This window comes from Suncus etruscus, chromosome 10 (assembly GCF_024139225.1).
Source record: "Suncus etruscus isolate mSunEtr1 chromosome 10, mSunEtr1.pri.cur, whole genome shotgun sequence".
NCBI lineage: Eukaryota > Metazoa > Chordata > Mammalia > Eulipotyphla > Soricidae > Suncus > Suncus etruscus.
This window is the reverse complement of record NC_064857.1, coordinates 93669860-93695881: the sequence shown is the minus strand read 5'-3', so window position 1 is coordinate 93695881 and position 26022 is coordinate 93669860. Positions and strand designations below refer to the sequence as shown.

Sequence of the window (26022 nt, the reverse complement as noted above, 5' to 3'; positions counted from 1 at the left end):
AGTTGTAGGAGGACATTAGTGCTCAGGGCCCACTGTGTCGCACCTGACACAGTTGGAGGCAACTTAGGAAGAGGAAAATCTGATTAGCTGGGATCGCAGTCAGGCTTCCACACATGAAAGATATGTACTCTACTGGCTGGACTACATCCTAAACCCCTATTTTAGCTCTAAGATTCACTTTTTACTTTAAAAGATTTAACTTGGGCCAGAGATATAACTGAGCAAGAGAGATTTCACCTTGCATGTGTGAAAATAAGGAAAGAAGAAAGAAACAAAGAAAGGCAGGCAGGAAGGAAGAAACAAAGAAAGAAATGAGAGAAAGAAAGAAAGAGAGAGAGAGAGAAAGAAAGAAAGAAAGAAAGAAAGAGAAAAGAAAGAAAGAAAAGAAAGAAAGAAAGAGAAAGAAAGAAAGAAAGAAGGAAGAAAGAAAAATAAAGAGAGAAAGAAAGAAAAAGAAAGAAAGAAAGAAAAAGAGAGAAGTGAAAGAAAGAAAGAAAGAAAGAAAGAAAAAGAAAGAGAAAGAAAGAAGGAAAGGCAGGCAGGAAGGAACAAAGAAAAAAGAGAGAGAGAGAAAGAAAGAAAGAAAGAAAGAAAGAAAGAAAGAAAGAAAGAAAGAAAAAGAAGAAAAAAAAGAAAGAAAGAGGAAGAAAGAAAGAAAGAAAGAAAAGAAAGAAAAGAAAGAAAGAAAGAAAGAAAGAAGAAAGAAAGAGGAAGGAAAGAAGGAAAGGCAAACAGGAAGGAAGGAACAAAGAAAGAAAGAGAAGAAAGAAAGAAAGAAAGAGAAGAAAGAAGAGAAAGAAAGAAAAAAGAAAGAAGAAAGAGAAAGAAAGAAAGAAAGAAAAAGAGAAGAAAAAGAAAGAAAGAAAGAAAGAAAGAAAAAGAAAGAGAAGAAAGGCAGGAAGGGAGGGAGGAAGGAAGGAACGTAGGAAGGAAGGGAGGGAATAAGGAAGGAAGAAAGAAGAAAGGAAGGAGAGAAGAAAGAAAGAAGGAAAGAAAGAAAGGAGGAAGAAAGGAAAGAAAGAAGGAAGAAAGAGAAAGGAAAGAAAGAGGGAGGGAGAAAGGAAGGAAAGAAGGAAGGAAGGAAGGAAGGAAGGAAGGAAGGAAGGAAGGAAGGAAGGAAGGAAGGAAGGAAGGAGGAAAAAGTGGAGGAGAATATTTCTGTTGTGTAAAATTACATTGCACAATTTTTTTCTAGTTCACAAAATAAAGTCTGCAATTTTCCTTTTATATCTTACATATTTGCTAATGGTAGAACACACAACTTAATAAGGGTTTTGAAGTACACTGCTCAATTTCTCCTTCATTCATTTGTGTACAATCTAGTTTTATTAGCAACCCTTTCTTGCAGAGAATCTCAACTTTGGCTCTCTGGGCAAACCCCGAGTGGTCCTTTCATCTTAGGGCCCAGCATTTACTTTTGATCAAAAGGCAGCATTTTGTTGGCTCTAATTACTGGGGCTCAAACCATTAGATGCACTAACAATACACGAATTGTCAGTGAAATCCGACCTTTCTCTGTCACTGCTCTTCCCCTCCTCCCCTTTCTAGCTGATTGCAGTTTGGCAAGGACCAAAGCTGACTTGAAACAAATGATCTCTTCTCAGAGCCTCTGTTTTCTCTGCAATAATGACCACGGTGACACATCGTAAGCTTACAGAACGGAACGAAACAAGTGTAAGTCCTCCCACAGAGCCGCACTCAATATATGATTTTTTTTTCTTGCCCTAAAACAAGGCACTTGCAGGTAACCAGGATAGAAAGACAGGCCCTAGCAAGCAAGAAGTCACCTCTGGGTCTTTGTCCTGGTTTTGGCTCACAAACCATGTTTTATAAAGAATGGTTTTGCTGGATCGGGAGCCATAGTATAGCAGTAAGGCTTTTTTGCCTTGTGCACAGCAGATTGGGTTCTATCTCCAGAGTCCCAAATGGTCCTCCAACCCTGTCAGGTGTAATTCCTGAGCACAAAGCCAGGAATAATCCCTAAACACTGTTGGGTCTGGCTCCAAATCCAAAAAAAAAAAAAAAAAAAAAAAAAATTACTCTGTTGGGACCAAAGCAGCAATACTACAGAGGGTAAGGCATTTGCCTTTTATGTGACTGACCCAGATTCAATCCAAAGCAGCTCATATGGACACCCCACTCTCAGTACTGCCAGGAGTGATTCCTGAAAGAACCAGGAGTAACCCCTGAGTATCGGGCCCAAATCAAACCAAACCAATCCAACAAACAAACAAAAATCACTCAGTTAAAGAACTCTCAATGTGAAAAGTAGATCGAAATGGATGATTAAAAACAGGTTTTCTTTCATTTATTTATTTGTGGAGGAGGGTTGGGTCACACATAGCAGGGCTCAGGTGCTATTTCTGGCTGCACCCCCCCCCCCAGCACGTGCTGCTGGTCATCAAATTCAGGTGCTCTAGTCTTTAAATACAAATTTTTAAAATTGTCACTCTTGGGTCTGGAGATATGGTCCAGCAGCAACATATATACTTTGCAAGCATAAGAATTTTCTTGGTACTCGGCACAACTCAAATAAATACATAAAATAAAGTATTGGGCTTAGCCTTGGAACACTTCCCTTGCATGTGTGAACCTTAGAACTCCAGGGTGGGGTGAAATGGGAGCAAAACAATTTCTTTTTTGTCTCTCTAATTTGATTGAGTTCTCATTTTGAAGTTTGGGCCACACCTGTGCTCAAGGATCACCCTTGGCAGTAATTGTAACAATATGGAGTCCAGGGGACTGAACCTGGGTTGGCTGCATGAAAGGCAAATGCCTCACAGACTGCATGTACTATCTCTCCCTCCCCTAAGTTATTTAATTTTCTCTTTCCTTTGATGCTGTTGTAGTGGCCAGACGTTGGTCACATTTGGCAGAGACTTGGTTGCAGCACTCATCGAGGGTCACACACTTTAGTTGCGATGTTTTCACATTCTGGGCCATATTCCAGAGATCACACACTTTGTGGTGGTGCCAGGAACTTCACAGAACAGAGCTACAAGAGCTGCTTTTGGCCCATGTGGGTGGCACCAGGGATCAAACTGAAGGCCTCATACTTGTAAGAGAATCATTTTCTGTTACTAAGACAGTAGACAGTCCCCTGGGGCCCTTAAAGCAAGAATCTTGACATGTGAAAAGCTGACTCTCAAAATGTTTGAATAATTCTTACCAGTTACTATTTCATAAGAAATAGGAACTCAGGGCTGGAGAGATGGTGCAGCGGTAAGGCATTTGTCTTAGACGAGGCTGGTCCAGGAGAGACCAAAGTTTGATCTCGTATGGGCCCCCAAGCCAGGAGCGATTTCTGAGCGCAGAGCCAGGAATAACCCCTGAGCATCACAGGGTGTGGCCCAAAATAAAAAAAAAAAAAGGAAAGAAAAAAAAAGAAGAAAGAAATAGAAACTCATATTTCCTTAGGCTACTCAGCAACTGTTCTTAAAACATGTCCCTAAAAGAGCAGAATTTCATTCTAGTTTCTTATTCTAAGCCGAACAAAGATGGATATTTTTCCTACAACCACATTAATTTTTTATGTGTGATTACTTAATTAAAATGTGTTAGAAAATGCTTTTAAAATCTGCAGTTGTTGAAAGGATTAAATATTTAGTTAAACAAAAGAAACAAACAGAAAACCTGGGACAGGGAATGGAAAGAATGTATAATGGGTTTGAATTCTTTGACTGTTTTTTTGTTTTTTTCCTGGCTTGGGGAGCAGCCCTGGGTGGGAGGCCTTTCTATCTATAAGACTTATTGTGATAGGATCTTGGGACAAAGGCAGTTCTTTTTTAATTGTTTTCAACCCCTTATGGGCTGAGTCGAGGACCTATGGGGATGGAATGTACACAGACTAAACACTGGAGCTGGGGCTTTTTCTAGTTCAAAGAAATTTCTAAAGAATGTGAGATTCTTTAGCTCTGCAAAACAGTTGAGGGAAAAATACACTTCTAAATCTAAATATGAGCATTGCCTCTTTTGTCCTTAGTTGTTAAATCAAAATCCTCTGCGTGGTTAAGAATTGCATTGTGTGGGGCTGGAGATATAGCATGAGGTAAGGCATTTGCCTTGCATGCAGAAGGACAGTGGTTCGAATCCCAGCATCTCATATGGTCCCCCAAGCCTGCCAGGGGTCGATTTCTGAGCATAGAGCCAGGAGTAGCCCCTGAGCACTGTTGGTTGTGTCCCAAAAACCAAAAAAAAAAAATTGCATTGTGGAGGCTGGAGAGGTAGCACAGCAGTAGGGCATTTGTCTTGCATGCAGCCAACCTGGGGAGGAACCTGGTTTGATTCCCAGCCTGTCAGGGATGATTTCAGAGTGCAGGGCCAGGAGTGACCCCTGAGCACCACTGAGTGTGGCCAAAAAACCAATCAATCAATCAATTAATAAGAAAAAAAGAATTGCATCGTAAGGGCTAAAGCAGGGGTCTCAAGCTCAATTTACCTGGGGGCCGCAGAAGGCAAAGTCAGGGTGAGGCAGGGCCGCATAAGGGATTTCACAAAAAAAAAGTCCTTAACCGTCATTATTAACAGTTTTAATTATTTCTTCTGAACATGAATAGAACATTGAGTGGAGATCATGAACAGTTCTTCTGAACATGGCATCTTTTGCCTATTCCTTTCTGCCAGAGACTTGACAGCACTTCTTCTCACAAATCTGAACCATATTTGGCTTTAGAGAGGAAGCAGTTGAGACCCTCAGTATGGCTTGAAGATGATCATCATTAAGTCTAGACCTGTACTTTGATTTATTGAAGTTCAATATGGAGAATAACTTTTCACATAAATATGTGCTCCCAAAAAGGCACATGGTGCGCTTGAACATTTGGGAAAGCTCAGGGAAGCTGGGGGGCAATTCTCTCAAAAACTGCCCATGCATGTCTGCTTTTCCACTAATCTCCCTGAACTTGGCTTTGAGATCAGAGTTGCATTGCAGGTCAATGAGCTCCATTTGAAGCACAGGAGGGGCATCTTGCACATCAAAGGAAAAGGGATCCACAAAAATTTGTGCTATTTGAAGTCTGCAAATCTGTGATCAAATTTCTTCTCTAGCTTAAATATAGCATCAACATATTTCTCACCACTGAATGGTATGCCTGCATCCACAAGTTCCTTGCATGCTGGGAAATGGCAAAGGTTTGTCTGAGAGAGCTGGGATTTCCATAACACAAGTTTTGTGGAGAATACTCTCACGTTGTCATAGGCAGCACTGATAAGCTGCTCCGGGCCTTGTAACATCTTGTGTAGTACATTCAGCTTATGTATGATGTCAACAAGAGAAGCCAAGTTCATGAGCCATTTGTGCTCACTCAACTCAGAAACAGCATTCCCATCCTTCTCCATGAAGGCTTTCACTTCTTCTCTCAACTCAAAAAATCTTTTCAGGACATTTCTCCTGCTGAGCCAATGTACCTCGGTGAAATAGAGCACATCTCCATATTCTGACTCTATTTCCTCTAAAAAAGCACAGACCCTCCTGTGCTTTAAGCCCCTGGATCTGATTTGGTTGATGCATTTCACAACAACAGACATCACATTGTTACACGGCAGGCATTTAATGCAAAGGGCCTGCTGATGAATAATGTAGTGAAGAGTAATGGCCTTCTCTACACCCTCCTCTTTAAGTTTTTTTGAACAAATGCCACCAGTCCATTTTTCCTCCCTGACATCCATGGCGCTCCATCAGTTATTATTCCAACAAACCTCTTTTATGGCAAACCTGCATTCTCAATGGCATCACACAGATGCCAAAATATCTCATTAGCGGTGGTCTGGTCATGCATTGGAATGATTGTGAGCAGCTCCTCTGTCAATTCAAAATTTCAATCAACACCATGAACATAAATTGTGAGCTGCACAGTGTCTGTTATATCTGTGCCCTCGTCAAGAGCAACTGAGTATGCATCAAAACATTTGGCTTTCTCACGCAGTTGATGATAACTGTCACTTGACATGTCAGAAATGCACTCTGCCACAGTGTTGGCAGAAAGGCTGATTTTGCTAAACTGACCTTTCTTTTCCAGACAGATAATACTTGCAGCCTGGAACATGCATTTTTTTAAACAAACTCTCCTTCTGTGAATGGTTTCCCTGCCTTAGCAATCATTTCACTAACCATGTAACTAGCTTCGACTGATGCAACATTCTCTTTAGCTGCTTTCTTGAAGAAATCTTGTTGCCTCATTAGACATGCTTTAAGACTGGCAACCCTGGGCCGGGCGGTGGCGCTGGAGGTAAGGTGCCTGCCTTGCCTGCGCTAGCCTAGGACGGACCGCGGTTCGATCCCCCGGCGTCCCATATGGTCCCCCAAGAAGCCAGGAGCAACTTCTGAGCGCATAGCCAGGAGTAACCCCTGAGCGTCACAGGGTGTGGCCCAAAAACCAAAAAAAAAAAAAAAAAAAAAGACTGGCAACCCGCTTGGCTCTCTCATTTCCTTGATATTTTGTACATTCCTCAGCATGTTTAGTTGAATAATGGCGTTTCAAGTTGTATTCCTTGTGTATTGCAACTTTCTCTGAGCAAATAAGACATGTGGGGATGCCCCTGTGCTCAACTGCGTCTCCCACTTTTCCTGAAGTTGTCTGTGTTTGTCAACAATCTTTCTCTTCACTGCAGGCTTTGATAAGTCATGATGAAGGTATGACAAAATCTAATTCTGTAATAAACTTCTCTCCCTTCTCTCCCTTAGGCCTCCGATAATGCAAGGGACAGTGGGCAGGAGCAGCGGAAATGATGTCTGCGCTAGACGCAAAGTATTTGTGATTATTCGCTTACCAAATATTCACAATAAAAAATCGCATTAGTAAGAAAAAAAAATCGCATTAAACATTTGCATACTCCGAATGGAACTGCTGGGGCATGCGAATGTTTAATGCAATTTTTTTCTTACTAATGCGATTTTTATTGTGATTATTTGGTAAGCGAATAATGGCGAATACTGCGATATTTGAAGGCAGGCCGCTGGCCACAAAATGTTGTTCGGAGGGCCGCAAACGGCCCACGGGTCGCTAGTTTGAGACCCCTGGGATAAAGGGATAATTCAAAAGCCTTGTGAATGTGTCTTGCATGCAGAAGTCCTGGTTTGATCCTGGGCACAGCTGGGAAGAATTCCTGAACCTAGAATTAGAAGTAATCTCTGAGCACCACCAGGTGTGGTTCAAAAATGAGTCAAAAAATCTACCAAAACTAAATTGGAGGTTTGTGAGAGGTCCTGAGTTCAATCACCTTTGCTTCTCTTCCAGCTCTGCTGAGTCTAGTAAAAGCAATTGCCAGAGCATAGCTGGGTGTGGTGACCAATTGAAAAAGGAACCACTTTGGGGTTTCTGAAAAATGTATATTCAGAGAATGTGGAGCTGAGCACAGAGATCAAGTTTTAGTCAGCAGGCCATGGGATTCCTATTTAGGTGCTCAATGAACTATGCTTTAAGAAACCCAATTTTAAGAGGGAGTGGGCAATTGGGTTTCCACACAGCTTTCCACTTGTTCTGCTTTTCCTTCTTCGTTTCTGATCAGCCCCTGCTTATATACCTTCCATCTGTTTTCCATCTGTTTCTCAATAGCAGCTCCCTGTTCATGTAACATTTGCAATTCAATAGTTTCCCAGCCCTCAGTCCATGCTCTCTTCCATTAGCACCCTCCTTTATGTCCTTTTGCATAGAGCCACTTACTTAAGATGGTCTCAGAAGAATCTCACCCATTTCAGTCACACATGTCCACGGGCTCACCACCAATGTCTCTCAAGGTGTTTTGTCCTAGATTTGGGGGGTGGGTTAGGCCACATCCAGTGGTGCTCAGGGGTTACTTCTGACTTTATACTCAGAAATCACTCCTGGCAGGCTCAGGGATTCATATGGGGTGTCAGGGATCAAACTCAGGTAGGCCACATGCAAATCAAACACTCTACTGGCTGTGTCATTGCTGTGTCATTGGCATTAACCATAAATCTTTGTTCTGGATTTCTATATGAACCCTAAGACTTTCATAGAACGAGATGGCTATAAAAACCATATCCAAGAAGACCATTTCTGGACTAGGGCATTTAGATTAGAGAAGATGTAGATGTGATTTGATAGTTTTCATGAGAAAATGGTTATTTTCCAAAAGTCAACTTGGGCTCATTCTGTGAAGTTTCTTCATTGTGTTAAAAAAAAAAGTTACAGAAAAGCTTCTATGAGGAACTGAAGTGATGGCATAATACGTAGGGCGTTTGCCTTGCTTGTGACCGACCTAGCATCACATATGATTCCCCTAGCTTAAAGGAGTAATTTCTGAGCACAGATCCAGGAGTAACCCCTGACCATGTGCTGGGTATAACCCAAAAACCAAAAGAAAAACAATTATTTGGACTAAGATTTAAAAAATATTGCTAAGGTCAGGGGTATGGTTGAAAAGACTGACCATAACTTTGCCTGGTTCAGAGTTCTTGACCAGGGGGTCCCCTACATATAGCCAGGAGTGACAGTGACCCCTGAGCCTAAGCTGAGAGTAGCCCCTAAACACATCTGGGCATGGCTCAAGTAAAGGGAGGAAAGAAGGAGTGAAAGAACAAACGAACAAAGGAAGGAAGATTTGCAGAATTGCAAACTTTAATTAAAATATCCAGATGCTGGGCCCGGAGAGATAGCATAGCGGCGTTTGCCTTGCAAGCAGCCGATCCAGGACCAAAGGTGGTTGGTTCGAATCCCGGTGTCCCATATGGTCCCCCGTGCCTGCCAGGAGCTATTTCTGAGCAGACAGCCAGGAGTAACCCCTGAGCAATGCCGGGTGTGGCCCCAAACCCCCCCCCCAAATCCAGATGCTAGAAGTGTTCAAAGAAAGGGTCAACCATTTCCTAGAAATTTAGTAAAGGAACATACTTTAGTGAGGGTCATAATTCCTTACTGTGTTCATTATTCAATAAACTTCTATATAGCATCCATAATGGGGTACTCACAAATGGGATACAACATTTAAGGCTTTTTGTTTATTTGGGAGGGTGCTAAATCCTGAGTACTGCTGGGGTTTTGTCCCTGTACTCTGAGGCACAGGGACCATAAAGGGTTTGGGGGATAGAACCTGGTTCAGCTCCATACAAGCAAGTACCCTACTTGCTGTGCTATTGTTCTGTTCTTTAAGATATATTTTATATTTTGAAAATGCTCAAAGTATGGAGAGTAATAGTGAGTATTGAGCACATTGTAGCTGCTTCACTAGGGAACTGCTGTACACCTGAGTCCATATAGGTAGGTGAGCTGTCCTCCTTCATACAGGTGGACTGCAGAGTTCCACCTCCACCCCTGTCAATGCTGCAGAATTGGGAGCAAAACAGAATGCAGATGGCACCAAGTTCCATGGGGGCTTATTGTGAAATGACAGATAGCTAGAGCGAGGAGGAAATGAATTAGTCTCTGAACAGAGCACAGAACAGATGCCTAGAACATAACCATAACTCTCTGAATAATATGTAGCTATTATTTTTTTATATCATTATCTATGACAATTGGCCTACGTCATGATCTCTGGCACTTTATTCAGCTTTGTCCTCCAGGACAAAAGCTCCTACTTACATTTCCTGCCTTTCTACATGCCTTTCTTCCTTCCCTACTTCGCCAAAGATACTTTGTTTTTGGTTTCGGTCACACACCAGGATTCATTTCCTGCGTTTCTTTGGGGAACCATGAGTTATTGGGGATTGAGCCTGGGTCTCCAGCAATTTTTAATTTAACAAAATTTAACAGTTTTTTTAATCTGGGGTGCGAGAGAGATGGGTATACAGGAGTTAAGGCACTTGTCTTGAAGGTGACCTTTCCATCCCTAGAACTATATTGGTCCCCTGAGTATCACCAGGATTGACTTCTGAATACCGTCTATATGTTTCTATAGAAAAAGAGCCAGGAATAGCTATAGGGCACTTCTGAGTGTGGCCCCTAAACCAAAAAATAAAATAATATCTGGGGTCTGGGATGATTCTATGGTTTCAAGTATCTGCCTGGTAAAAATGAGGCCAAGAGTTTGATCCCCAAGGATGAGACATGCATGGAGCAGCCCCAAGGGCCCTGGTATTTGAGATCCAGGTACCACAGCCCAACATGATCTTGGTCTGTGTTGAAATAAGTAGGAGTGAGTGTTGAGATCAAGTGTGCAGGTAGCTGAGCCCCACAATACAAGGAGTAGGACTCCTGACATGCACCAAGATCAACTGGGTCTGCAACTCTGGCAAGTGTCAAACTTTTGCATGTGAGCAACAGAACCAAGGGTGCATACATATGTATGTGTGTATATGAGAGACAGAGAGCAAGAACCCTAAGGGACATCTTTAAAAATCTGGTCTACCTGTGCCCTCCCTTTATTCTTTTTTGCTAGCTTTCACTTCTTAGAAGCGAATGTATGACCCTAATGGTGGCATCCAATCCTCTATGGACTGTGTCACCCATCTTCTGGGTTGTGTGTTTTGATTGGATTAACTCCTCCTCCTCCTCCTTCTGGCATTGAAATACATTTTCCTCAGGAAAGAACCTCTGAAGAAATAAGAATTGCAAAATTATTTGCTCAGTGATTTTCTCCACAGAGGGAAAGAAGATCTTCTTCACCTGGGAATCAAGATGACTCATGTCAGGAGCAGTTGCTCAGCTTATAATTTTTATAAGTAGCTTCAGGTTCAGAGTAAAATGGAGCATCAAGGCAGGATTGTCCTTGCATCCTGACCCTACCCCTGCAGAGCTTCTGACTGCACTTGAATGGGATCTGGGGTGCTCCTGAGGACCATGTACCTACTCAAGACCAGGCTTGCAGAAAAGCCACTCCTGGTGGGTTACAGTCTATGGGATTCACCAAATAAACAATGACAGGCAACTACTGTTCTTTAGAAAAACTCAGGGCATGGGAGTTTACTGCTTGGGCTTTGTGTTATGTCCAGACACCCCCATCTCCCCATCAAGTCTTAGTACTCATTGACCATTTTTCTTTCTCCAAAATTTTGTCTTTTCCAGAATTGTATAGTTGGAATCACAATTATGTCAGGCTCCTTGTTGCTGTTTCACCAACACACATTTATTATAGGTTTCTTGTTTTGTTTTATTTTGGAACATACCCTGTGATGTTCTGGGCTTACTCCTGGCTCTTCATTCAGGAATCACTCTTGGAATGCTTTGGGGACTATATGAGATGACAGGGATTGAACTTAGGCCAGCCACATGCAAGGCAAACACCCTATGCACTGTATTATATATCCAACCTATTGATTTTTTTAATTGAGAGGTAATGATTTGCCACAGTACTCATAACTTTTTTTTTTTAGCAAAACTTGTTAGTATGCCAAACAACCACCAGAGTGCCATTATCATTTCACCAGTCCCTCAGCCTTTCTCCTTTTACCCCATATGATCCTAACATTCACATACTTGAGTCTTGCAACTCAGTTTTGTTAGCAAAATCTGTTTATTTTCACGGCCATTGTCTGTTCCCTCACTTTGTTTCTTTATACTCCACACATGAGTGGGATCATCTGGTATTTTTCTTTCTCCTTCTGACTCATTTTGCTTAGCACGACCTCCTCCAGTTCCATTCAAGCTGTAGTAAAATGCAAGCATTCATCTTTTATTTTGTCCTTTCCTTTTCTCGTTTTGTTTTTTTTTTTTGGAGATGGGGACCACAATAGGCAGTGTTTAGAGGCTATTTTCAGCTCAATGCTCAGAGGTTACTCCTGGAAGTTCTCAGAGGATGATATGTGATTTTAGGGATCATATCTGGGCCTTCTCTTAAAGCAAAACGTATGCTCTGGTCTTTTGAACTCTTTGGCCCAGCCTCTTCCTTTCTATCCTTTTTTTTATCTTTATTATCCTTTCTTTTCTTTCCCTTCTGCCTTGCTGTATATGGGGTAGAATCCAGAGCTTCACACATGTGAGGCATGTACTTTGCCATGAAACCACATTCCTAACCCCTTTATTTTTTCTTGTATCTGGGTAGAAATCTTAAATTCATAATGTATATTACTACAACTTTTTTTATCCACTCATCTGGGGACTTTGGATTGTTTCCTGATTTTAGCTATTATAAATGGTGCTGCAGTGAACATAGGTGTGCAAATATCTGTTTGAATTGGTGATTTTGTATTCTTGGAATAGGAGAAATATTCCTTTTCATCCTTGGGATAGATGCTAAGGAGTAAAACTGCAATATGGTAACTGTTTCCAACTTTGAAAGACACCTCCAAAATGTTTTCCAAAAGGTCTGAATCAGACATTGTTCCCAAAAATAATGAAGAAGGCTTATTTTTTTTATTATATTCGTGGCAACATTGGTTGTTTCTGCTCTTTTCATATAAGAAGGATGCCAGGAATCAAACCTGTGATGGCTGCCCTCTCTGCTGTACTCTCTCCAATCCTGAAATAGGCCATTTTCCTAGGAATATATCGTAGGAACACAAAAATGCAATACAAAATTCCCTTCCTGGGGCCGGAGAGATAGCATGGAGGTAGAGCATTTGCCTTGCATGCAGAAGGATGATGGTTCAAATCCCGTCATCCCATGTGGTCCTCCGAGCCTGCCAGGAGCGATTTCTGAGTGTAGAGCCAAGAGTAACCCCTGAGCGCTGCCGGGTGTGACCCAAAAACCAAAAAAGAAAAAAAAAGAAAAAGAAAAGAAACATTATCCCTGAACAATATCCACATGAAAAATCAGTGTAATTTTTGAAGTGTAAATAATAATTTTTTTTAGAAGAATAAAACCACCTTCCCCCTTAAAATACCTGGGGACTCCTTTAGAGTCCTCCTGGCATCCACCTTTCTGGCCTCCTGGCTGGAACCCTGGGAAGGCCTGGAGTCCCAGAGCCTCCTGAGTATCATTTGGAAGGTACCCCTACCCCCTTCTCAAATTAAATTTGGAAAGGAAAAATAGCAGCAATAGTCCTTTTACATGAAAAAAAATTTTTTTTTTGTTTTGGGCCACACCAGTGATGCTCAGGGGTTACTCCTGGCTATGTGCTCAGACATCTCTCCTGGCTTGGGGGACAATATGGGAGGCCAGGGAATTAACCGTGGTCTGTCCTGGGTCAGCCACTTGTAAGGCAAACGTCCTACTGCTGCGCCATCACTCCAGCCCTCATTTATATAAAATTTTCAAATGTGCAAGTTAAATCTGTAATAGAGAAAAGCAGGACAATCAAATGTGTGGCTTACCTCAATAAAGCAGGAGAGATTTGTTGTCTTTTAAAATATATTCTCCTTCCTTTTCTTTTTGTCACTTGTAGTGCCAGAAATGTGTTATTCTACATGAAATAGGGAAAGACTAATGGCTTAGCCTTCTGAGGAAGAAGAGTAAGGATTCTCTCTTCAACACCTCCTGGGGATCTGGGGCTCTTACCTATTTCTCATAGTTCCCTGAGCTCTCTTCTGTTTAATTTTTTTATCTATTGTATTGAATGCAGATATTTGTCTTTTTTTCTCTAGTGGACTATGAGCAACTTGAGGTCAGGAACTGTATCTTTCATGAAGGCCTGGCATGTCATTCACTTTCACAAGATAAATTGAAGAGTAAGAGCCTCAAGGATCATATGTGTCTCAATGTGGCCTTATCATATGTGGCCTCATCATATGTGGCCTTAATAACAGAATACTTCAACGTCTTTCTCTCTCTCTTTTTTTTTTTTTTTGGTTTCTCGGACCATACGCGTTTGATGCTCAGGGGTTACTTCTGGCTAAGCACTTAGAAATTGCCCCTGATTTGGGGGGGGACCATATGGGACACCAGGGGATCAAATCGAGGTCCTTCCTTGGCTAGCGTTTGCAAGGCAGACACCTTACCTCTAGCGCCACCTCGCCGGCCTCTAAAAATTTTTCTCTTATAAATGACAGGGTGAATTGCACCATGGCCAAAGTCTCCAGATGTTGAAAGCAACGTTTTTCTCAGACACTTGATATGCTTGAACAGATTTACAATTCCCTGAAGTTGAGCTAAAAATTTATCCACTGTTGATGGGAGCATTTCTGTAACTAAGGAATGAAAATGAAATCCAGGAAGGCAGGGGAACAGACATGATGTGACTCTTTAAGGTTCTATGTTTTTACTTTCAATGTTTTTACTTTTTAAGGCACTCTAGGTGAAAGGAGCTAGACACAAAAGTCATATATATATATATATATATATATATATATATATATATATATATGTTCTGTTATTCACTTAAAATGAAATACCCAGAATATGTAACATCATAGAATCAGAAACCAAATTTGTGATGCCAGGGGCTCTGAGGGGAGGAAATGGGGAATGATTATTTAATCACTCTTCTTTGCAGGTGTTGAAAAGTTTTGAATCAGATAAAGATGATTGTGAATGTTCTGAGTGGGGAAAAGAGATAGTATAATGAGTAGGTACTTATCTTACACAAGGCCAACCTCGGTTCAATCCCTGGTATACCACATGATCCCCCTCAGGATCCCTAGGAGTAATTCCTAAGTGCAGAGGCAGGGAGTAACCCTAAGCACTGCTGGGTATGCTCCCCCAAAATAAACCAAAATAATTTGGGGCTGGAGAGATAGTACAAAGATTAAGGCACTTTCATTATACCCCCAAGCATTGCCAGCAGTATTCCCTGAGTACATCCTCGTGTGGCTCAAAATAATATTTATTTTACATTTAGCAAAGTTCAATTCAGTAAATAAAATGATAGGTCACTGACAACAACTTTCATCTAATTTAATGAATGAGCCCTGAAAACCTTATAAACAGATTCATTATCAAACTTCCTTCTTTGACATTAAAAATAGTATTATGTTAACCAAAACTTACTGAAGAATCCATTTAAGACTATAATTTGCATTGAATTGCATGTAGTGAAAAAAGTTGCCAAAAGGATTTAAAAATGACAATAGGTCCTGGGAAGTCCCTTGGCTATAGAATATTTGTCTTGCATATGTGAGGTCCTGGTTCAATTTCAGATATTGACAAAAAAAATCATAAAAGATGCTGGGGTTTGGTAGGAGTGATAGACCTTGAATTCAGTCCCTAAACCACAAACTCCTGATTAGGATTACTACTGGTTCCAAGACTCAAACTTTAGGCCTGAATTTTTAGCAAGTGGTATAGGGGCCAAGAGATAGTCAACTGCTGAGTACATGTTTTGCATACAGGCAACCCAAATTGAGCCCCAGCATTGCATGGTCCCAGGAGAGCTTCCAGGAAAGATCCCCAGGTAAAGAACAGGAAGCTCTGAGTACACCAGGTGTACCCCCCAAAATTTTAAATGCTGATAATTACACCATGATGTTACTAAATGTTTTTGTCTGCTTCTTAGGTTCTTGGTATTCTTATAATCTACTTTGGAGTATTGGCTCATTTAATTCTGCTAATAACTCTTTGAGGTAGGGAGTCATTATACCCACCTTACTTAGTATTCTTGGCAATGCTGGAAAGTCTTACACATAGGCATATGCTTCACCACCTAGTCCCATCCCCAACCCATTCTATGCATTCTACTACCCTTGCCTAATTTGCACACCCAAGTAATAAACAATACCAATGAACTCAAAGCTCTGACTTAGGAGGCCAGGGCTATAACAGTGATTGAGTCCATATATGAAGCTCAGGGCTGTGTTTGAACCCTTGCTATCCCTTTGTCACTTTGCCCAAAATAAAACAAAAATATCCCATAAAACTCTGACTAGGCTTATTCAAAGTCTATACCCTTTGGTAATGATTCTGGGCATTCATGAATCCAGCAAGAAAAGACTCTTAAACTATGGATTGTGTCCCCACATAGAGTCACTTTACATAATGTGGAGGGTGGTCACCAACATGTGTTTGAAAATAAATTTGTTATTTATTATATAAATGTACAGTTATATAAATGTTTGATTAGTATGTATATTTGATATACCTGGTACACATAAACAATTCTCAGGTGAAAAGAAATTGCAAGAATAAATAGTTTAAGAATTCATGATGTTATATCCAGTTGACTAGACAAGATCTTATTTGATAAACTTTTAGCAAAAGTTTCTATATTTTCCCCCATTTTATTGGGAAGGGAGGGTTATTTAGGCCACAAGCAGTGGTATTCTGGGGACTCTCCTGGATCTGTGCTAGGGAGTCATTGCTGGTGGGGCTTAGGTACCATGTGGTGTTAGGGCAAATGCCTTACCTCCTGTACTATCTATTTGGTCCTTCTTTTTATGATTTTCTTTTCTTTTTTATTTGTTTTGTTTTGGGGTCACACCTGATGGTGCCCAGGGCTTAGTCCTGGATCTGCACTCAGGGATCACTCCCAGTGGTGCTCTGATGACCATAAGGGGTGCTGAGGATGGAACCTGTATCATCTATGTGCAAGGCAAACACCCTTCCCGCTGTACTGTCACTCACTCCTTGCTTTAAATGTTTTTCTAAAAGCAAAAAAAGGTTATCTTTTGCATCTCCAGGTGAATGAGTGCAACCTTGGAGTCTGGTTTTTGTGCAACTCACTTGACAGAGGAAGTGCTAGATAGACTTGACCCAACTCAAAGGACAAAGCCGAATGAGCCTTATTATTGCTTGCAGGGTCTAGGGAAATTCTTTGAGAAGTTCGTTGACACCTTTTCCTTCGTGCCTTGGATGTCCTTTATTAAGTACATGCTGTTTCCCAGAAGATTTCAAGAAAAGACAAATTATTGTCTGTGCAAAGGAATCCTTGGGAAGCTCAGCTGTGTGAACATGAAAACGTTGAAGACATCCTGGCTTAGTCAGTAATTCTAGCAAAATATCTCTTGAGAAAACATTGGAAGCAAAAACTTTGATTGATTATTGAAATGCCATAACTGAGAAAAACCTTTCATCTCCGTTTGCATGGCTGTTTATTAACTTTGTTAAATACTGAAGTATCCTGAGGCACAGATCCTCAGCTTCTGAACATGATGCATTCCTTGGACCTCAGTGTTCTGTGAATAATCCAGGTCAGCTGATGTCAGGTGATGTGGCTAAATGGCATACGTGCTGGGCTTCTGTCCAACAGTTTATATAGTATGTTTATTCAAGGTGGTCTTTCCTCATGCAGGATCCTCACCATCTTTAAAGCTGATTCACCGTATCTTCACAAATGGTTGAGCAGGCTTGAAGAGATTAAAGGAGATATCAAGGCACATGCATTTCTTGATTCAATGGGTAATGTTTATGCCTAGATAAACATATGCTAGGTCAACATTCAAAAAAAAAAGCTCTCCTTAGTTAGATTCCTTTTATTTTTCTTCAACTAAGTCAGCAGAAGTGATGATTACATGGGATATACACGTGTTATATTCTACTACAATTGAGAATAAAACTTAATGCAGAATATTAGGGACCCCAAAGGGTGTGTTTGATAGGAGCAAGATGGACACCCAAAGATGGTGGAAGTTATCAGAAGATGATAGATGTGCTAGATCCATTGACCACCAATAGTCAACAGAAAGAAATCCACAAATTTGGACCTGCATCCCTGGCCTCTACCAGCCTTTGGTTTTGCTTCTATGGTTTCCAAAGATGTGTGACCTTTTGGTTTCCTCAGATCTCTGCCTTATCTTTCTTCTTTGTATTTCAGCCTATTCATTTGTTTATTCCTCTTCTTGGATTTCCTGTTACTGAAGCTTCTTAAAAACAGCAACAGGGGACAGAGACATAGTACAGAAACTAGGGCATTTGCCTGGCATATAACAGATCTGGTTCAGTCCCCCACATCCTATCTGGTACCCTGAGCACTGCCAGGAGTAATCTTTAAGCATCATCAGGTGTGGCCCAGAACTAAAATAATAAAATAGCAATAATTTGGGAAACCTGTTTATTTTAATGGGATGACACCGGTTTACAACACTCTATATGTTTTATAGGTATAGTTTACATATATATGAATACATATATATGTATACATCCATATATAAACAACATATATGCTTTATATATATAGTTCACATCTCTGTAAATGTATGTCACCACATCACATGTTGGGCCTTTTTGTAAATGTTTAATCTTCTATTAGGCATTAATAATTTATTACTCAATAGGCACTATTGAGGGACTTGAGGGAATTACACAGGGTAGAGTGTTTGCTTTGCACACAACTGACCCAAGTTCAGTCTCCAGCACCACATATGGCACATATGACAGTTCCTCAAGTATCGCCAGGAAAATGTGGTTGTGAGTTCCCTAAGCTTGGTGATACCTGAATGTCTCATCTAAGACTCCCCTCTGTCACATTCAAAGAGGGATCTGTAGTGGCCTTGGCAAGAGGTCACTTCCTTTTTAGAAATGTACTTGGCTTTACTGTTGACTTAGTAAACTTTGCCACTCAATGAGTTGCATACTTGCCTTACAAAAGTCTACTGCACCTGCCCTTGGGTGCCCTGAAGGCAATCTTAAGCTTAAAATGTGGCAACACTGAATCTTGGGTTTGCTACTGCCTTCTTCCCAAATGTTTCTAGTCTCAGGGGTAGAATGATAATGCACAGGTTAAGGTCCACACAGTTGGATGCCTGGCATCACATATGGTCCTTGGAGCACTGACAGGAGTGAGCCCTGAGTACCCTTATCCTTTTAAACCTTGACTTCTCAAGTTTTGGAAGTGGAGGAAAGTTTGGGTCACACCCAGAGGCACTCAGTACTTTGGAGCTACTTCTGGCTCTGAAGTCAGAAGTTGCTCCAGGCCAGGCAGGGTAAATCAGGTACTTTAACCCAGTATACACTGCCTGCCTGCCTGCCTGCCTGTCTGTCTGTCTGTCTGTCTTCAGCCCAGTGTTATCTTCTCTTGTTTCTTCCCTGTTTCCACCTCTATAAGCATATGCCTGTGTCATTATGTCATATTAATCAGAAGTCAGTGATCTTTCAAAAATAACCTGATTGGTCACTCTCCTGCTCAAATCATTCTAAAGATTTTTTGTTTGTTGGGCCACACCCAACCATGCCCAGGGTTACTCCTGGCTCTGTGCTCAGAAATAGATCCTGGCAGGGTTGGGGGACCATATAGTATGCCAGGAATCAAACATAGGTCCGTCCTGGATTGGGAGCATGCAAGGCAAATGCCCTACACTGTGCTATCGCTCCGGCTTTTTTTTTAAATCCCTCCTGCTCTTATTTTAAGGATTTTTAATTACAACTACGATTGTGATTGAAACCATTCACTCTGACCCTAGATTCTGTTTACCTTAATGGCTGCCTTTCTGCCATCTCTGTTCTGTCATGGCAAGCTCTCTCCTCTTGAAACGCACCAACTCCTTTCTATCTCAGGTCACTGTACCAGTGGTCCTTTCTGACTGAATTTTCCTTCTCCAGATATTTGCATGTCTTTCTCAGAGTCTGGTTAAATGCCACTTTATTATTATTATTATTATTAATTATTAATTAAGTCTTTCCTGACAAGCTTATTTGAAACAGTCATCTTACCCTTTTACTAGTTTTGTTTTTTATATGTGTTTGTTTGGAGGCCATACCTGGCGGTGCTCAGGACTTGCTCCTGGCTCTATAGACAGCGATCACTTCTGCTAAGCTCAGGAGATCATATGGGATGTTGGGGATTGAACCATTGAACCCAGATCGGCCTCATGCATGGCAAGCTCCCTACTCACTATACTATAGCTCTGGCCTCCTAGTTTTATCTTTCTAATAGAGGCCACTTCACACTGGGGCTATACTTGTTGTCTCTCTTGAGGAAAATGAGACACCAGAGACTAAATTCAAGGCCTCATATGCAAGATATGTGATCTTTTCAGACATACCCCTAATCCCCTTTTTCTATCTTTTTTTTGATTTTGGGCCACACTCAGGGCTTACCACTGCCTCTGCACTTAGAATTTGCTCCTGGTTTGGGAAACCATATGGGATACTGGGGGATCAAACCACAGCTGGTCCTGGGTCAGCGCGTTCAACGCAAACGCCCTACTGCTTGGCCATCATTCCTGCCCCACCTTCTTACTTATCTTTATTTAAAAATGGTGGGGCTGGAGAGATAGCTTGGAGGTAAGGCGTTTGCCTTTCATGCAGAAGGACGGTGGTTCAAATCCCAGCATCCCATATGGTCCCCTGTGCCTTGCCAGGGGATATTTCTGAGCATAGAGCGAGGAGTAATCCCTGAGCACTGCCAGGTGTAACTCAAAAACCAAAAAAAAAATGTTGTTGTTTTACAGCTGGAGTCACATAAGGTGGTCCTCAGGGCTTAGTCCTGGTTTTGTACTCAGGGATTTTTTCCTAGAGGGCTTGGGGAATTATGTGAGGGTGCTTGAAATTTAACTTGGGTTCACTGCATTTAAGGCCAGCATGTTATTTGATGTTCTCTCTCTCTCTCTCTCTCTCTCTCTCTCTCTCTCTCTCTCTCTGGCCCCTTCCTAATTTCTTTTCTTTTCTTTCTTTCTTTTTTTTTTTTTTTTTTGGTTTTTCGGACCACATCTGTTTGATGCTCAGAGGTTACTTTTGGCTAAGCACTCAGAAATCGCCCCTGGCTTGGGGGGACGCTGGGGATCGAACTGCGGTCCTTCCTTGGCTAGCGCTTGCAAGGCAGACACCTTACCTCTAGTGCCACCTCGCCAGCCCCTGCTTCCTATATTTCTTTTCCCTTTTCCACACTTTAATTTCTATTATGTGTTCTTTCTGGCATATTTAAATATGCATTGAATGAGCGAATGGCCTTCGTTCTTCCTAGCAGCATGAATAAATTTTGTCAACTTTTATTGTTCAAATTTCTCTACTATAGTATTACATCATGTTCCTTTAAATACACTCTCATTTTTTGCAGAACATGCATTCTTCTGGCAGTGAACAGAATAACTTCATGTTTTGGAATTAATTGAGTTCAAATTAATCATACTAACAATTTCAAGAACACAGGGGAAGAAAATCCAAATTCCACCAAGTTAGATCTCAAGGAATTCAAGTAATAGGACTCAGCCACAAATTCCTATAGTACAAAAACATCTCATCCTGCCAACAGTAAAATTGAAGAATGTTCCAGGAGACAGCTCAAAGTCAGCTGCATGGAACTGGGTGGAAAACACAAAACTTTAGGAAGAAACTGTTCAATGCATTGGTCTCAAAAGTGGCCTCCATTTATTTTCCAGTGTAACAACGCTGTAAGGAGTGGCATGCTTCCCAGCAAAAAGCAAAAAAATTCCAGGGTAAAATGTTAAGTGGAGAGATATTATAAAATAAAGATGCAAATGAAAAGGGGGTGAGAAATCAGTGTAGGAAGAGCAAAAACTAAATAAAAGAGGAGTTAGGCCAGAAGGACAGGACAGGGATGAAGGCAATTATCTATCCTGTGGCTGACCCTTGCTTGGTCCCTAGCATGTCCCCAGTACTACAGGGAAAAACCTCTAAGCAGAGTCCAAAGTAGCCCCTGAACACTATTGGGTGTGGCCCACCCTTCTGTCACCACACCCCAAATAGAAGAAGGAACTTGGTATGGCCAGAAAGGCTGGAGAGGGGAGGTTTGTGCAGACTTTTTCTGAAATCCTTCCTACCTCTGCCAGGGGGCTGACTCTAAGAGGAGCTTCAGAAAGGGGCCTGTTGAGAAACGCCAAGGCTTGCTTGTCTCTGTTTTGAGGTTGCCCTTATTATTCCTCCCCTCCCCTCCCCTCCCCTCCTCTCCTCTCCCCTCCTCTCCTCTCCTCTCCTCTATTCTCCCCTCCTCTCCTCTCCTCTCCTCTCCTCTCCTCTCCTCTCCTCTCCTCTCCTCTCCTCTCCTCTCCTCCTCTCCTCTCCTCTCCTCTCCTCTCCTCTCCTCTCCTCTCCTCTCCTCTCCTCTTCTCTCCTCTCCTCTCCTCTCCTCATTCTTTCATTGTAGATTCCTAGTTTACCCTCATGTCTTCTTTGCCAATGCAATTTATTGCCTGCCAAAGGAATGACTTAGTTCCTTTCTCCAGGAAAATGTTTTCACAGACTTACTGACATCTGACTCTGAATAGCCTTGCTGCCACATCTGCTGCTCTGTCCTTCCCTCTTCCCTTTGTGTTGCTATTGCAATGATCAGGTTGGCACACCTGGTTGCAGCCAATGACACTGGTCACGTGACTGGTGGCAGAACGAGCAGATCTTCCTCCAGTCCCTTGAGTCAGGGACAGGTCTGCACCCTCAAGGTAGCCCCAGGCCCTTCCCACTCTTATTTTTTTTTCCAGGGTGATCAGGACATTCAGAACTACTTTCCTGTACTGTGTGAACTTGTTTCCAGGACCTTTCCCCAGGTGCCTATGTTCTTAAGTTCTTCTCTTCCACATTTTCTCCCACTGCGAACATTCACCAGCAGCATATACACCAGGGCACTGCTCCAGGGAACAAAGAGCAAACAATATTATTAATAAATAAATATAATAAAATTTGTTAAAATCCAAAACCAAAACCAAAGAGCAGAGAAACTTGACCAGGGCTTACGGGTCCAGGTGAGGAGAGGCAGCCTTTCACTTTTCTAAGTTCAGGAATTAATGAGTCCAAGACCTCAGCAAAGTGATGTCTCCTGCATTCTGAGGAAAGACTGTTTTTCCTTATTTATGTCCATACTCCTTTGCATTCAGGGCTCACATTCTCTTCTCTTCTCTTCCTCCTCCTCCTCCTACTTCTTCCTCTGCAATTCTCAGAGGTTGCTCTTGCACTCAGGAAATTCTTAGCAACGCAGGGGACTGTGTGGGATGCCAGCAATTGAACCCAGGTTGACTGTGTACAAGGCAAGTGCTCTGCCCATTGTAACTATCTCTCCAGCTTATAATTATTCCTTTTTCTGTGATTTTGGTTTAGATTGCTCTAACTCAGGCCTTCAGCGTGCAAAGCATGTACTCGGCCCATTCAATTATCTCTACAGTCCCCTGATTATTAACTCTTGATGTCAAGGGCTGCAGTTTCTAATATTTGTCTTTCAGTGGTCTTGATCATTTCAAAGCCTGTTAAGTGTATCATGGACAGCTTCAGCACAACTGAATCCACAGATTCCACAGTCCTCTAAAAGGTGAATGAATGGCTGCTTTTGGGAGAAACAAAACAGGTCAGTCAGCAAGTAAAAAGCCTGGGATGGCGACACTTCAGAGTTCTACCAGCTCAGATTCTGCAAGGCCTGGTTAAAAGGGTGGGTTTTATTAGCACATTAAAGATAAACAGAGGGGCCAGAGATATAGCATGGAGGTAGGGTGCTTGCCTCGCATCCAGAAGGACAGTGGTTCAAATCCCGGCATCCCATATAGTCCTCTGAGCTTGCCAGGAGTAACCCCTGAACGCTGCTGGGTGTAACCCCAAAACCAGAACCAAAACAAAACAACAACAAATAAATATAAACAGAGCCTTTACCGTGCATTTTGTTGTTTATAAAGGGTTTCTGAACAGAGCAACCCAAAATGAACCATTTTGGTGTGAATTATTTTGAGTGGACCTCAATCAAGGCCCATCCTAGCAGACACAAGAGAAATTTATTTATTCTCTCTCTTGGCCAACTGGAAAATTCCTGGTACAGTGCTCATTCAGGAGAAATCCATACTCAGTTTGAGTGCAAAGGTCATGAAGCCCAAGGAAGAGAGGCCAGATAAATTCAAGTTCGGCATTTCCTAGACTTCTTGAGAGACGGAAACTCAGATCTTAAGGCCCAGCTGATAGGGTTGAATGCCACCACAGACAAGGAAACTGAAGTTGGTGGTGGTCCAAAAGCTATTCTCATCTTTATTTCTGTTCCTCAGCTAAAATCTTTCCAGGAAATCCAAGTCTAACTAGCCCATAAATTGGAGAAAAAAATTCAGTGAGAAGAATGCTGTCTTTATTGCTCAGAGGAGAATTTTGCTGAAGCCAACTCTAAAAAGCCATACCAAAAAAGTGAAGCAAAAACCTCCTAGACACTTCATTTTGTCAGCTCTGCACGACATTTTTATGAAGGATTAGGTTTTCCCAGTGAAGTCACTGGCAGGACAAGTCATGTGAAATTAGGTGACAGCCAATCTGTAAAGGTTCATTTGGGGGAATGGAAAGATAGTACAATGGCTAGGACACCACTTATGGTCCCCCAAGACTTGCCAAGAATTATTCCTCAGCACAGAGCCAGGAGTAGAGCCTGAGCACAGCTGGGTTGAAGCCCTGCTCTGACCATCCCCCCAGATAAATAAAGGCTTATTTGAACAAAGCACAGCCAAACAATGTGGAAAACTAAGATTGAAATCTTTTCTCTTGACTATAAGAAGTTCAGGGTCAAAGACTTTTGAATTGCCATAGTTTAAGTTGTAAGCAAAATAGACTAAATATATTTTAAATATTATTTTATTAATTAATATTAAGAATAATAAATGTGGATATTTAGATGAGGGATCTGCTAAGAATTACTAAAAATAATTGAGGGGCCAGAGAGATAGCATGGAGGTAGGACATTTGCCTTGCATGCAGAAAGACTGTGGTTTAAATCCCAGCATTTCATAGGGGTCCCCTTGAGCCTGCCAGGAGCGATTTCTGAGCATAGAGCCAGGAGGAACCCCCGTGTGTGACCCCTGATGAGACCCAAAAACCAAAAAAAAAAATTGAGAGTGGGGCTTGGTTCATATGTCGTAGTTGTCAGTCCCACTTCTGGCTCTGTGGGACTCCTGGTGGGGCTCAGGGGACTGAGAGGGGCTGGAGATAAAACCTGTTGGCTAAATGTAAGGCAAATGCTTTGACCTATATTCTCTGATTACAAGAAGATAATATCTTTTACAAATTCCTCCCCAGGAGGGCTGGGGACTCCAAAAAGTCTAGGAGCATATGAAGTGGCTTTGATTCCTAGCACATTTCACCAAACAAAATAATTCCTCCCCAAAATTAAAATAAAAGCCACCACTTCCCTTTATTGTGTGCTGTTGTGCTGGCTGAGGATACACAGACTTGATGTGGGTTTTCCAAATAGCAACTAGATTAGGCTCTATGTGGGGTGCCCAGGTTGGATCTCATGGTTCATGCCTGGACACTACTACTAAGTGAGGTGATGGGTAGCGAGGGCAGAAGACAAGTTTTTCATCCTGTTTGGAAGCCACATTCAGTGGTTCTCTTCTGGCAAGGCTCACCAGGCTTTGCTGGAGGCTGGGGATCCCACAGGATTGGCTAGGATCTGAACTAGACCAACTGTGAACAATGAATGGGTAAGCCTCTACTGAATCTTTTCTTGATCTGGAGGCTTGCTCTAGCCGGCATGGGGTTTGGGAGACCCCAGGTCGAAGGCCTTCTCCCTAGCTTGGGGGTGTCGGGAGCCTTGGCAGGCCCTCAGCCATCCCCTCTTCTTCCTCTGGCCTCCAGGCCTTCCCTGGGTGCCAGCCCAGGCGGCCAAAAAATGGTGGGTCCTAACTTGCTGAGAGTTGCTCAGTTGCACTAAGGCAGTCACTGGCAACTTTTTACCAGTCTCCATGTTCAAAACCGTGCGGGGGCTAGTGCCCCCCCCACAGTATATATTAATAGTATTCCCTATCCTTCAGGTATGTTTTGTATATGCAGAATGTCCATTTTGTATTCTGCCCTTTTGCACACCCCTAAAAATCTCATTTTTACTCCTTAACTTTCTCACCCCCAAACATCATTACCTCACATCTACCCTTTTTTAACTTCGGTACTACACAGTCCAAATCACAGACCAAAGTGGTGCACTGGATTTAACACATCCCCCCCCAACTATTTCAAAAGACATAAAATGGACATGTATGTCTTTTGAATATTTTATGTGTATTTACTTGACAGCTATAACTCTCACTAAATATTCTCTTATACAGTGATGATTTCCCCCACTTTTTATCTGTTCTTCTCTTTTTTTTTGGGGGGGTCATGCCCGTTTGATGCTCAGGGGTTATTCCTGGCTAAGCGCTCAGAAATCGCCCCTGGCTTGGGGGATCATATGGGACATAGTGCTTGCAAGGCAGGCACCTTACCTCTAGCGCCACCTCACTGGCCCCAACTGTTCTTCTCTTTGTGAGCTGTTCAATAAGAAATTCTGGTAAAAGAATCCCTCAGTTTAATGCTTATGTTTGAGCCAAGTCACGGGGATTGTTGGACTTGTTCTTGCGGCCCCCATATGCGCCAATAATGCCATGTGGCATTGTTCCTTGTTTGCATAGGCACATAAAAGCAAGAACATACAAA

The 26022-nt window shown here is 42.0% G+C and overlaps 1 pseudogene; it reads left to right on the top strand.

Annotated features, from left to right (window-relative positions):
* Positions 1-1626: 1626 nt before the first annotated feature.
* LOC126020259 (40S ribosomal protein S7-like) lies at positions 1627-24131 on the top strand (annotated as a pseudogene).
* Positions 24132-26022: the final 1891 nt, after the last annotated feature.